This window comes from Megascapheus bottae, chromosome 37 (genome assembly GCF_031878675.1).
Source record: "Megascapheus bottae isolate mThoBot1 chromosome 37, mThoBot2.hap1, whole genome shotgun sequence".
Classification (NCBI taxonomy): domain Eukaryota; kingdom Metazoa; phylum Chordata; class Mammalia; order Rodentia; family Geomyidae; genus Megascapheus; species Megascapheus bottae.
The window spans coordinates 5836199-5849252 of record NC_143545.1 but is presented as its reverse complement, the minus strand read 5'-3'; the positions used below and the strand labels follow the sequence as shown (position 1 = coordinate 5849252).

At 36.1% G+C, this 13054-nt stretch overlaps 1 pseudogene; it reads right to left on the bottom strand.

The window, feature by feature from the left end:
• The window catches only part of LOC150042147 (vomeronasal type-2 receptor 116-like), a 77728-nt pseudogene that overhangs the window by 25366 nt on the left and 39308 nt on the right, over positions 1–13054 (bottom strand).

The window sequence follows — 13054 nt, the reverse complement described above, 5'->3', positions numbered from 1 at the left end:
GAGCACAAAAGCTCAAAGAGCACTAAGTTCAACCCCAAGAACCAACAGGCACGTGAGCACACACAGACACACACTCACACACACACATACACACACACACACACACACACATACACACACACAGTTACATCATAGAAAATAGTGAATAAATATTTGCTGAATTTGTATCAAGTACAGCTTGATCCTATCCATGAGTACGCTATGTTTGGAAAAGTTATTTTGTTTGTTGATTCACTTCTGTCTTAGCTGCCCCATTGAACACGTTATTCTCACAAAATCTTCGTTTTCTTAGAGTTTATCATATGTTGATGGAGTCTATGAATATCAGAAAAAAGTCTTAGTTTTTGTTTTCAATAACTTCTCTCTCTATTCTTGCAATATGAAACCTTGTTGCCAAGGAAACAGTTTCCTTTCTAGGGTCAAAGACCTTCAGGTTGTCTTTATGAATTCTTTTGGACTTGAAAGCTGCCTCTGGTGTTGGCTACAGTGTCTAGAGAAAGCCAGCAGATGGACATCTTTGCCCATTACTTATGTTTGGTTGACCTAGTTGTTCTGTGCTCTTGGGGATCACACGATACATTGAAGGCAATGGCTGTGGTTAGAATGAGCCTAATTCTCATCTATCCCAGAATCCTCCTTCCTTGTTCATTTACATGATTGAGATCTCTGGGGCTATATGCTATCCATAATATGAAATGAACAATTTATTTTTGAGGATCATGCAACTTTAACCCTGGACCTGGGCGCTGTCCCTGAGCTCTTCGGTTTAAGGCTACCACTCCACACTTGATCCAAGCCCTACTTCCCCTTTTCTAGTGATTACTTGGAGGGAATATCTCACGGTCTTTAGTGCCTAGGCTGGTTTGGAACATTGATCCTCAGATCTCAAACTCCTAAGTAGCTGGGATTGCAGGCGTTAGCCACCATGCCTGGTAAAATGCACATTTTCTAAGCTGTTTTGTCCTAGATTCGTAGTGTATTTTCTAAACACTTCTATTGCTTCCCAATTAAGAAGAAGGAGAACAAGTTGTTCTACTTAAAATGGGGAAATCTGAGATCTGCTGGAACAGAATCAGAATGTTGGATGTTAAAACAGAATGTTGGTGCTTGCCCAGGCCATAAGAAGGCAGAAGTTACATTTGGTTGGGCCATTCCTCAGCTCTGCAATTTTGAGCATAGAGCTTCTCCATACTCCTAATTGGGTGCCAGTGGCTCATGATTGTAACCCTAACTACTCAGGAGGCTGAGATCTGAGAATAAAGGTCAAAACCAGCCAAGCAGAAAAGTCTATGAGACACTTTTTCTCCAAATAACCCAAAAAATTTGGAAGTGGACAAATGGCTCAAGTGTTAGAGCACTAGCCTTGAGCAAATTGTTACAGGAACAGTTCTCAGGCTTTGAATTCAAGCCCCAACACTGATACACATACTGACATAGGTAACATATAGATACATACACACACACACACACACACACACACACACACACACACACACACACACACACACACTTCTCCAAGCCTCCCATTATTTTGCTGAATAAATGATGAGGATAAATGCATTTTCTACCACAATCTGCCATCAGGTCCTTAACTACTCTTAAATATAGATATATAGATATTTGTACATTTATGAATCCAGATATTTGTAAAAGAGCACTACTGATAGATCCATTTAGCTTTGAGGGCGTGACTTTTGGTAGGCATTGGAATTATACTCTTCAAATGGGTACATCTGCATGCATGTCAATGGCCTGGCCACGTGAGTCAGAATTATATTTAGATCCTTCCAATGAAGCAAAAATATTCTCATGAAATTTTCTATACCTCAGGCCCTAGAGCTATGAAGACAAGGACAATGAGTTGTTCTACATTTCTATAAATTAAGTCAAAATGATATCATTTGACTCAAATCAACATTTGAATGTATCTCTTTCTGATTTGAAGTGAAAACTGTCCTTTTCTTACAATCTAGTAACTTAAAGAAGAGAAGAGAAAATTGAATTATTACTGTCTTTAATTTTAGGAAAGAGTTTATATTTTTATACAGTAATTACTTTGTATTAGAAAATTCATTATAGCCAACCACTTGTGGTTCATGCTTATAATCCTAACTACTCAGAGGGCTAAGATCCAAGGATCAGAGTTCAAAGCCAGCCTGGATAGGAAAGGCCATGAGACTCTAATCTCCAATTCCTACCAAACACACACACACACACACACACACACACACACACACACACAGACCTCGAAATGAAACCAAACCAAACTCAACATCTCAGAAGTGGAGATGTGGCTCAATTGGTTGAGAAATATTTTGAGAAATAAAGCTCAGTCTTAGCACCCAGGAACTGAGTTCAAGACCTGGGACCAGCACCGAGAAGTATATATCTATACTTACATCTATAAATAATACGTAAATTATATAGTGCATATGGAATGGTAATATAACAATACATATAATTAATATACTATTATTTTAACATATTATATAATACAATATGTAATAATGCATGCATATGCATAATAATTTTATGTGTAAAAGTATATGATACACATACATCATATAATATTCATATTCTATGCTATGTAATTGTATATACTATACTATACACATTCTATAGTGCATATACAATTATATAGTATATATGACATTCTATATAGTAATACATATTATTCATTATGTAATGGATATTATATATTATATAATTGTATAGTGTGTACAAAGTATATTATATGTATTATATAGTATGTTGTCTGAATTTATTTCAGTATAAATCTAGCATAATTATTAATCCACACAGTTAATAAAATGTTAATACAATATAATGTAATAATATAACTAAGATAATTGAGTTAATATAATTAACAGAAGAATTTATAATAAATGTAAACAAATTATGTATTGTGTATTATTCTGGTTTTGTATGATATGATACTGATAAAATCCACTAATTCCAGAAATGTTTGCACATGTTACTATATAGACACTAATGTCCTATGTGGACAAAGATGCTTTTCTTCTTAAATATTTTATCATATATATTGAATTTATATGTATTTGGTTATTTGAAATTTGATAGGGAAGGGGGGAAAACCAAGATGGATAGGGGGTGTAGGGGGGAGGGAATGGGTACCAAGACAGGTGAAAGGGTATCAATGTATGTGAATTAATGCACCTTCTATCTGGAAAATATCATGTAACCCTTTTACTAATTACAATAAAAAAAGAAAAAATATATTATCATATACTTGGACACTTTTGTATATGGTGTTCTAGGTTGACCCTATTTCCTCAGGCATACTGGGTACTAAGTGAGCTCACTGCTAGTAACCTACATTCTTGTTGTCTCTGTATTCTGGGAACCTTTAAGTTTCCTGAAGGCTTCCCTTTGTGTGTGCAGTTTAAAATTTGTGATTACTTGTTTGCTTCTCCGGAGGATTTAAACCTGCTACTTTCTAGTTTTCTTTCAGTGTAGCTTTATAGATACAGAGCATATAATACAATATTTATGAAAGTTAAAATCTATAATGTATTTTGTAGAATATGGCATCATCTGGTGGTGAATGCACTATGTTATTTGATAGATTGTGTACATTGCAGTTGCTGTCATGAAATGTTCTGTCACGTTAAATGAGTTCAATAGATGGAACATGATATGAAGTGCAGCAGTGTCATTTCTGACATTCTAGACTTTCTAATCTATTACTCATCTAGATGCCTCAAAATCACCACATAGAGTTATGGATCTTGATTTTGGTTTTCTCTTTCTCTTGTGATTTGATACTCTCTTTAGCATACCTTTTATCAAAAAACCTATTAAAGATCAGTATACTTCTAGGAAAAAACTGTAATCTTAATTAGTCCCATTATTCCTTTAGTCATACAGTTTCACATAAATATATTTGTTATGCCTTTATGTCTATGTTCTTCATGTTTAATTATTTTTAAGATATCCATATCTATTTACAAGTTAAAATGTAATACATTGCTCATGTCTACATTGTGGAAGTGTTCAGGTGAGGAAATTGATATAAATATTGATATATGAGCTCCTAATTACCATTCTGTTGTGATGAAATTACTTAAAACTGAATTCCTTGGAGATTTCCCAGATATTCTTAAATGTGGTCATCATTGTTTGATATACATCTGTCAGATTATTTTCTTCTGTATAGCTGAAATTTTGATTCCACCAAAGTGTACATCCAGGACCACCCCATAACATGTATCTTTATATTTAAAGATTTTTTTTGTTTAGCAACAGGAATTAGTCCTTCTCTTCTAGTTTACTGTCTTTATATTGTAATTATTATATGTAGATAATTCAAATATGAAGTGATCATTGATCCACAGAGATAACTATGCATAGTCATATGTTTTCTATTTGTTTTTTCCTTAGAGAATATGCACAAACTTCTCATGATTTCTGTGCACTCATCACAATTCAGCTGATATTTTGCTGCACATTCATGTAATTATATTTTATACTGCAATTCTTTTTGCTAGACCTGGACTTGATCTGAGGGCCTGAGCACTGTCCTTGAACTACCTCATGGTTAGGCTACATCTCTTCCACTTAAGCCGCAGCACCACATCCAGCTTTTTCTATGAATGTGGTACAGAGAAATCAAACCCTGATCTTTCTTCATACTAGGCAAGTACTCTACCACTATGCCAAACTCCCAGCCCTGAATTTTTTTTGTACTCAGAGATAACATACATTTTCCTTCTCTAGAAAATTCCTTTAAACAGTTCCTACAGTGCAGAAGCTGATGATATAGTCTATTCAGTTTACTGTTCTTCATACTGTATGAATACATTAATTTTTTACCTTCATGAATGATTTTTTGTTGTTTTTGGTTTTTTTTCCAGTCCTGGACTTGAGCTCAGGCCCTGAGCACTGTCCTTGGTCTATCTCAAGGCTAGAGCTCTACCACTTGAGCCTCAGCACCACTTCCAGTATTTTCTGTGTATGTGGTACCAAGGAATCGAACCTGCATCTTTGTGCATGCTAGGCAAGCACTCTACCACTAGGCCAAACGCCCGGCCCCATGAATTTTTTTTTGTCCTCTTCTGCTAGTGCCCCACTAAGCAAAAGTAGTAATGGCTTCCTTAAAGTGACTTTATACATGCATAATTTCTCTTTAGTCTTTATGATGATATCTAATTATTCCTTTATATATCTTACACAAGCATAATTTTCCTTTTTCTGAGGCTTTTTTTTCATTGTCATGCATGTGAACACTTTCGTTACACTTCTCAATTTCTAGTGTGTTGTCTTTTAAGTTTTGTGTCTGAGATTTGTTGAAAATTGTTTCATTTCCATTGAAAAATTATTTCCTTGCTTCATTGTTCATGGCTACAATATTTACATTGATATTTTATTTTTTTCATTGTCATTGAAGAGTGGATATGTAAAGAGTAGAATGGTATAAGTTCAGATCTCAGATTCACTTTTTTTAGTGTAGGAATCTATGGTTTCATACAGTTCTGAAGTGGTCAGGAATGTGGGAAATCTGTTTTATGGCAGAACATTGTCAAAGGCCCAATTTTTCAAATCAATATTGTGGTCTAAGTGATTGAGTGTTTGCCCTCTGACACTACTTCAATATTTGGTACCACATACACAGAAAAAAAGCAGCAAGTGGTTTTGTGACTCCAGTGGTAGAGCACTAGCCTTAAGAAAAACCAAAGACAGTTTTCAAGCCCTACATTCAAGCCCCAGAAATGGCAAAACAAAACATACCAAAACAAAACAAAAAACCCCCAATATTTCCATCTGGATACTTTACCCTTTTCTCCCCAATCTCAGAAGAAGTCAAGGGAATTTTAACTGTTTGTCAGGGTGACATGGCACTGAATTTTTTTCATCTTCAGTTTTCAGTATAATTCATTTTCAAAGCAGGTGCTGGTGGCTCATGTAATCCTAGCTAATCAGGAATCTGAGATCTGGGAACTGTGGTTTAAAGCCAGCCCAGGTACAAAAGTCCATGAAACTCCTATCTCCAATTAGCTACCCGAAAACTAGATATGGTGCTGTGGCTCAAAGTGATAGAGCAATAGCCTTGAGATGAAGATTAGGCCCAGAGTTCAAGCCCCACAACTAAAGAAAAACAAAAACTCAAACAAAAGAAGGCTATCTTTCCTTTAACCAAAAGGCTGTTAAAGCATATATGTTGCAATCTTTACGAAAACATAAGATTTTAACTCCCTTTTTTTGAAATTCAATGTAAACTAAGTATCAAACCTTAGTCCATAAACACAGTATTTTTTCTACTTGAAATGTGAAAATTTTTTCATTCTAAGGAATCAGGAACTTTGAATAAAATGTTCTCAATAAAGTGGTCAATGCAATTTTACCATAACTAGAATGTGTGAGACTAGTACAATATATTTGCATTACCGTCCTTACAACTGCATTACGACCAACTTCCTACCAAAGTTCCTTGCATTTTAAAGAGCCTTTTCATGTCTCTCTTCTAGGAAATCAGTGTTTCAGCTCTGCTATCACATTGGGGTAAGGAGAGAAAATCAAGGCCACATGTTCATTTCAAACTACAGGGAGAATTGAGGCAAAATAATGATACTAGATTTTTCAGCTTATGAAAGACCAAGAGTATGTGTTGTACGATTCTGATAGAAGTATGTAAGAATGTAGTATTTATTTCCAGATTATAAATGTGATTGCTAATTTCCTTTTACATGGTTACTTAAATTTCCTATTTCAAAGAATTTTGTTTGATCTTTATCTGAAAAAGATCCTTGCTTGTCATCTTTTTTCTTGTAATCAAGAGAAGACTAGGAATGTGAAGGCCAATAGGATCCAAGGATTGTCACATATACTCAAATGTGGAAGACTAAGTGAAAGATTTGCCCCACCCCAGATGGTGCCTGAAAGTCCACTTCACATGTTCCTGTCCGTGTGTGTGTGTGTGTGTGTGTGTGTGTGTGTGTGTGTGTGTGTGTGTAGATATGTGTAGAGGTCATTGGGCTGGGTGCTGTCTCTGAGCATTTGCACTCAGAGGTTAGCATTCTGCCACTTGTGCCACAGCTCCACTTCTAGTTTGGGGAGTGGTGATGGTGAATTGTACTTGAGGGTCTCATGGACTTTTCTGCCTAAACTGGCTCTATGATCCTCAGATCTCAGCCTCCTCAGTAGATAGGGTAATAGATGTATCTTGTTTTTATTACCAGTATATTTGCTATGAATTGTGTTTGATCTTGGTTTTCTGCATCTAAAAGAGTTGTTCCTTTTTATATACTTTTCTTGTGTGCTTAAGAAGATATTTTCTATATCCTTTCAGCAGGAATTATAATGTTAAAGTATGTGACATCATTCAACCATGATGGTAATGGAGTTTCACTCTGATTTTGTGAAAATAAGGTGATCAGAAGCCTGGGAACATCATTTTAATGAAAGGGGACTCAGTCCAGTCATACATATGTTCTTTTCAGTGAATCTATAAATACATAAAATACTATGTGTATTTAAGTTGTACTTCCCAGAAATACTTGCTACCACTTTGAGTGGCCTTCTCATCTCATGAACTATCATTTCAGGGAGTAGAAAGCCTTTACATGCCCTCTTGATTTTTTTGCCAGCCTTGAGGCCTGAACTCAGGTGCTGAGCACTGTCCTTGGGCTTTCTCAAGGCTAGCACTCTACCACTTGTGCCACAGCACCATTGATGGCATATTTTGTGTATGTGGTACCGAGGAATCACAGCCAGGTCTTCGTGTATGCTAGGCAAGCATTTTAACACTAGGCCAAACTTCCGGCCATTCCGCTTGATTTTTATGCTTATTATCACTATTGTTAACACCAGAGCTTCTATCTACAATGGGTATAACATTTGCACAACACGGATGGGATGTCTTAAGGACCATCACATGTCTCTTATTCCTTACTCAGACTTCATAACCTGCTCTCTTTCCTGATGGTCAACATGCACTCTGACTTCTGCACAGTTGATACTGCGGAGTTTGTATATTGTGATAATTGTTAATTGGATTTTTACTGAATGTGTAAGCAGTGCTTAACTCAACAATAACCAACTCTGTTGATAAAATTAAGAGGAAATTTAAAAAATGAGCTTCATTAGAAACAAAGAGTTTCACCATCTCTTATAAAATATTAACAATTTAGAAATATTTCCTCAGTACTGTCCCTTTTAAAAGGAACATAAGCACTGTGTTATTTTTAGCCAATACATTGTTATACTTCCAATTTCAAACTAAAGTAATAAAAGTCCACGGTCAGTAAGTGATTGTCAGTATATAATCACTAACTTATTAGAAACATAAATTTATAAAGGTAAAATTAAAATGAACAGGAAGGATGGCCATTATGTGACACTATGTCTTAAATAGTTATGTTTCTTTAAACATGTATACAGCCCAATGATTCAGTCTATATAAAATAATGAATAATACATTTCATAAAAATAAGGTAATAGAAATGTAACATTGTTATAATCATCAGGTAACCAAGTACATGTCTAATATAATTATGTTCCACAATTTAAAAATAATTAAACAGAGATTTGTAATAGAGCAAAACCTAGATACATAAGGCCCTATAGTATGACGATAAATGAAAGGACCTCTAAGATATAGAAACAAAAGCCATATAATGAGTGATTGTTGTCCTTAATGTACTATGTTATCTCTCATCTGTTTCACTGGCCCTTGGTTATCTCATATTGTTACACTATCTCACTTTGTTATCTGATATATTGGATATATTTGTATTTGGTTATTTGAAATTGGATAGGGAAGGGGGGAAAACAAGATGAGCGGTAGGGGTGGGGGGCAGGGAAATTGGGACCAAGAAAGGAGAAAGGTTATAAATGTATGTGAATTAAAGCACTTTGCACATTCTATCTGGCGATTGTAATATAACCCTTATGTTAATTATAATAAAAATATATGAAAAAATAATTGAACAAGGATATGTTGAAAAGCATATCCAGCAATGTATAAGCAAACTTAGGAATCCACATTTTTCTTCAGCTATTGCTTCATAAATCTAATACATTGTAATATACATCAGAAGTATATTTTTGTAGGATATATAAGTAATACTGACATTCTAAAAACCATATAGAAAAAGAAGCCTTATAGAAAACCATAGAGAAGAAGTAGGCGGATGAAAAAGAGGGAAAAAGAAAAGAGAGATGGAAGGGAACTAGAGAGGATGGGGCAAGGTAGATTGATTCAAACAAACAGATTTATAAATACTACAAAAAGCAGATGTGGGAATAGAAACTATTAAATAAAATGCAGTAATGAGTATATGAAATCATGGAACATGTTAATAGGAAAATATTATTGAAATGTATTTGAGGACTAAGCAGCAAAATGATATGCATGCAAGAATTTAATGTACTTTAAAATTTAGTTCCTAGGTACTCAAAGAGCTGATTTCTGATTAACACAGTTGGAAACCAACCTGGATAAGAAAGCCCATGAGAATGTTATCTTCAGTTAACCACGAAAGATCCAACAGTGTGGCTGTGGTTTAAGAGGTAAAGCACTTAGCTTTGAACAAAAATACTCAGTGACAGTACCCAAACTTTAAGTTGAAGCCCCAGAACTGACACAAAATAAGAAATTTTAGACAAGTTATTAATAAAGCAATATAAGAAAACAAGTCAGAAGTGAAAATATAATAGTGAAGTTGGTTGTGGAGGCTTATGCCTATAATCCTAGCTACTCAGGAGGCTGAGATCTGAGGATCAAGCTTCAAAGCAGCCTGTGAACAAAAGGACCTAAGACTTTTATCTCCAATTAACCTCTAGAAAAAGGGAAGTGGGACTTGGCTAAAGAGGAATGTGGAATCCTAGAGGTGTAGAGCTCAGGGCCAGTGGCCAGGCCGAGTTCAAGCCCTATTATACATGCACACACACACACACACACACACACACACACACACACACACACGCACACAGATACACACACACACATACACACAAGCTCATAGACACACAAAATATAACAGTGAAGATGAAAGGAGATGGAAGGTTAAATAAAGAGCAAATAGAAAGAACCAAAAAATACAGAATAAAATTCAAAATTACCTGGCTCTGGCTACTACTTGTGACTGTACCATTACTAGAGAAATGAATGTCACTCATATGTTGACGTGATTCTAAGAACATAAATGGGTATATTTGGTGAAATATTTAAATTTCAGTTAAGAGGGCCTATTTGTTTGAAGATGTCTTCTTTCCCAGAAGCCATACAGAGAATTTCTATCTGGCCTTAACAAAATGATGTGCACTTGGGGGCAAAGATTCAGCCCAGAAGTCCAGCACTGGAGGCCAAGATAGAGAAGACCTCTGCAGCCACCATGACTTTCCCTTTGGCACTGTGGTAAATACGCAGGAAAGTGAGCCAGACACTGCAGAACAACAGCTTTCTGAGGTCAGGAACTTGGCTTCATTGAAGGTATTAGGCAGGTTCCTGGCAAAGAAAGACACAGTGAAGCTGGCCAAGGCCAGGGAGCCCAGGTATCCCAAGACACAGAAGAAAGAGGTGAGAGATCCCTTGCTACATAACATGATGAGGTGACCATGTTCAGAGTATGCATCTGTGTCAATGAAGGGAGGAGAGTTTCCCAGCCAAATTCCATAGAGAGTCACCTGGATCAGGGTGCAGATGGGAATGAAGAAGTTAGGAACCCCTGATACGAGTAGCCACCTCATTCTTATCGCTGGAAGATTGACCTTGAAGGCCAGAACGACAGTTACAGTTTTGGCCAAGACAGCAGAAACAGCTACAGTGAACACAATTCCAAATGTGGTTTGCTGGAGAATGCAGGTGACTGTGTTGGGATGGCCAATAAAGAGCAAGGAACAGAGAAAGCAGAAGAGGAGGGAGATTAGCAGGATGTAGCTGGGAGCCTGGTTATTAGCTTTGACAACAGCAGTGTTCTTATATTTCACAAACACCCCAAGAACAACTACTCTGAGTGTAGATAAAGAAAGAGCCATGCAAGCCAAGGCCACCCCCAAGGATTCTCCAGAAGGCAGGAAACTTGCAGCTCTGAGGAAGCCCTGATTCCTCTAAATGTTGGCATACTGTGTTGGCATACTGTGTTGGCATTTCTCACACTGCTCCAAATCTGATAAGAAAATTGTCATTAGTCCCTTTTCAGTACTTAAAAAGCTAACATTCTGACATGTGAAAATTTAGTAGCATAAAGTAAATATTACCAGATATGCTCAGTATTACTTTTATGCATTCTTCATGTTCTTACAGTAATTCTTACATTCTTATATTTTTCTCTGAGTGAAAATGTTTGCTGCCAATGATGATTGCTCATATTATTTATTGCCATTTTTAATACCCTACAAATTATTTCTTTTTTTAATATTTTTATTGTAATTAATAAAAAGGTTACATGATATTTGCCAGATAGAAAGTGCATTAATTCACATACATTGATACCTTTTCACATGTCTTGGTACCCATTACCCTCCCCTCCACACCCCACCCGTCTTGGTTTTCCCCCATTCCCTATCAAATCTCAAATAACCAAATACAAATTGATTCAATATATCAGATAACAAAGTGAGATACTATAACAATATGAGATACCCAAGGGACAGCAAAGGAGATGAGAGATAACATAGTACATAAAGGACAACAATCAGTCGTTATGTGGCTTTTGTTTCAATATCCTGGAGATTCTTTCAATTAGCTTCATACTATATGGCCTTATGTATCAAGATTTTGCTCTATTGCGGATCTCTGCTAGTAGAGCCCAAGATTTCTACTGATTATGACAAATGAGGGTCCTTATTAAGAAAGTTTCAACCTGTGCCAAGGAGGCCTAGTGTATCTCCTATTCCTTCCTGTAAAGTTTTCAGTATGTCAGCTTTTTCCTCCAGGTATTTGATCCATTTGGAGTTAATTCTAGTGCAGGGTGACAAAGAAGGATCCAACTTTAGTTTTCTGCAGGTGCTTAACCAGTTCTGCCAGCACAACTTGTTGAAGAGGCTATCTTTCTTCCAATCTACTTTTTTGGCTCCCTTGTCAAAGATTAGATGGCCATAGGTCGGTGGTTTAATATCTGGGTCCTCAGTTCTATTCCATTGGTCTTCATGCCGGTTCTTGTGCCAGTACCAAGCTATTTTGATAATTATAGCTGTATAATAGAGTCTAAAGTTTGGAATTGAAATTCCTCCAGCACTGTTCTTCCTGCTAAGAAGTGTTTTTGATATAGGGGTCTTTTATTATTCCATATGAAATTTTGAATTGCCTCTTCTATTTCTTTAAAGAATGAAATTGGGATATTGATGGGTATTGCGTTGAATTTGTAGATAGCCCTTGGCAAGATTGTAATTTTCAATGTTGATTCTTCCAATCCAGGAGCATGGGAGGATTTTCCATTTCCTTAGTTCTGCTTTAATTTCCTTTTTTCGCATTTTTTATTGTAATTAGTAAAAGGGTTACATGATATTTGCCAGATAGAAGGTGCATTAATTCACATACATTGATAACCTTTCACATGTCTTGGTACCATTTCCCTCCCCCCACACCCCCCACCCGTCTTGGTTTTCCCCCCTTCCCTATCAAATTTCAAATAACCAAATACAAATAAATTCAATATATCAGATAACAAAGTGAGATACTATAACAATATGAGATAACCAAGGTAGAGCAAAGAAGATGAGAGACAACATAGTACATTAAGGACAACAATCATTCATTATATGGCTTATGTTTCAATATCCTGGAGGTCCTTTCAATTAGCTTCATACTATATGGCCTTATGTATCAAGATTTTGCTCTATTGCAGATCTCTGCTAGTAGAGCCCAAGGTGTCTACTGATTATGACGAATGAGGGAAACCATTGAGCCTAAGTTCCTTTGAGTCTGGCTTACTTCACTTAATATGATTTTTTCTAAGTCTTTCCATTTCCTAACAAATGGAGCGATGTCATTCTTTCTGACAGCAGCATAGAATTCCATTGTGTACAAATACCACAACTTGTTGATCCACTCATCAACTGAGCGACATCTAGGTCGGTTGCATATCTTTTCTAT